Genomic DNA, 2,265 nt, shown 5'->3' with positions numbered 1-2,265 from the left:
TCAAATTCCTATTTCCCCCCCAAGCATGTGCTCTTCCTATACCGTGCCTCCTCCTATGGGCCACGTATGAACTGCTGTGCACTTCCAAGGAGGACGCATTTCCACTTGCATCCCCTCTCCAGCCAGAGCTGCTTCTTCCTGGCTGTCGGGAAGGTTGATGCAAGAAAGAAATGCCCTGAAGAAAGCTTGATGCTTGCAAGACATGAAAATCTGTGCATACTTTGTAAAGCCCGCGTACAACTGTGGTGCAGGCGTCCTCTCGCCACCACAAACATGGGTCCTGCTGTTCCTTAGTGCGAACCCTTTGCAGGTTTAGCTTGGGGGGAGAGGCGGTAGGGAAGGTGGGAGGGAAGGAGTCCACGCAGGCGGTGCTGATGGAAACCACATATGCTGCCCTGTAGCCAATTTAGAGAAAAGAAGAAAAGGAGGCCAGGTAAGGGGAGGGGCTACAACCTGCTGTGCGGCTAATTAAAGGACCCAAATACCAAAGCAAGCTTGGGATCGCAGCCCCAGGGACCTATCCCTATGGCCTGGGCCAGAGGGTAAAGTGACAGCTGTCCCACCGACCAGCAATTAACTTGCTCTACTTTTTTTTTAATTTATTTAACACATCCACATCCTTATAACAGATTTCTCCTTCCTTCTCGCCGTCCCCATCCCCCACCTTCAGAGCAATTCAGGGCCAATAGATAACAGGGAGATATTAATCATGCAGAGTAGTCTTTAAGCTTGTGGGTTCTGTCATCAGACTGCCTGGGTATTCCCTGCTTGTTATTTCTAGGCCCTCGGGCAACCCTCTTAAGTGCCAGTTTCCTCATCTGTAAAACGAGGGTAAGACTAGTGCAGACTTTATGAGATTACTTGAAGGATTAAATGAAACAAGGCTCATAAACACCTATCACAGGGGTGTGGGGTGGTAGAGTATGTTCCGGAAACATTGGTTGCATGTTGGATGGAGTTAGCATCCAGAACCTGGTATCCCTGTTCCTTCCAAACAGTCCTGCTGCATCTCTTTGACCTAAATATTTCTTCCTCCCTGACTCTCTTACTGCCCCCCCCAACCTGCACTCCTCACCAAAGACACAGATGCACATGCACACGTGCGCACGCGCACACACACACACACACACACACACACACACACATTTTCCCTGTCCTGTTACAAAAACAGGCCAAACTGAGCATCAGGTGGAAATAAAGAATTCCATGAGTGCTTTCTCTGTCTACAGTGACGTTAATGTTCTGAGATAAGCATCGTGGCCCTTTCTGAAGTCTGTGCCCACTGGAGAGTGCAGGCAGGGATGCTAAGAGAGTGTGAACGGAGCCTGGGCCTGGGGCTACCCAAGCTATTCTTTTGCTCTTTCCAACACTCTGAAGCACAAAGGTCACAGTGGTTGGCCTTACAGAATGGCCAGATTGGCCAAAGCCAGAATCACCCCACCAAACTGATGTCCCAGTAGACAATATGCACATGAATGGCTGCAGTTTCCCCTCATTGCTAAGAAATTTTTATTATTACATAGACATAAACAAAGCAATATGCGTATCCGTGGCAATATGTCACAGAAAAGAAAACTGGAAACAAGGTTTACGGTGCTAAGTATGCTTTGTGTATATATATTTTTCTTGTCTCTAAAAGTAATAGAAATAAGTTAAACATAAAGACACAAGATAATTTCTGAAGGCCAAAGTGTATGAATATTAAGCTGCTTTTCCCATAACATTGTATTATTTTTGTTAAATATTTAAAACATAGAAATGAGTCAAATGGAGTTGTGTCCATGTAGACATGTTTGTATGCAAAATCATATAGTAATATAGTAATGTATGTAGCTAAACTAGATTAATATTTATCCAAAGATAAAGTAAATAGCTTACAGAAGCATTAACAATCCATTACTGATTATACAATGCAATACATCAAAACCAAAAAAGCTCTTGCAATCTGAAAAAAGTAGCTTACTATAATAAAAATAGAAATTTATGTTTCCTGGCAATTCAAGCCAATACTGGCTATAAAATGGGAGGAGCGGTTGCTCTAAATAAAGAATTAACTTCTTTACGATGACCTCGATTTCTCCTGCTTTCCTCCCCTGACTGGTTTGCTCTAATCCTCACGGTTTTTTCCCCTCTCTCTGGACTAGGCAGCTTGTGCATGTCAGTTAGCGCTAGGCTCTTTACAGGCTACACGTCTCATAAGTTTTCCTCTCTTGTCCCCTTCATGGAGTTTTATGTCTAATGTGGCTGGAACAGTGTTGGTTACAA

Source organism: Tamandua tetradactyla, chromosome 4 (assembly GCF_023851605.1).
Source record: "Tamandua tetradactyla isolate mTamTet1 chromosome 4, mTamTet1.pri, whole genome shotgun sequence".
Classification (NCBI taxonomy): Eukaryota; Metazoa; Chordata; class Mammalia; order Pilosa; family Myrmecophagidae; genus Tamandua; species Tamandua tetradactyla.
Note: the sequence above shows the minus strand (reverse complement) of the source record.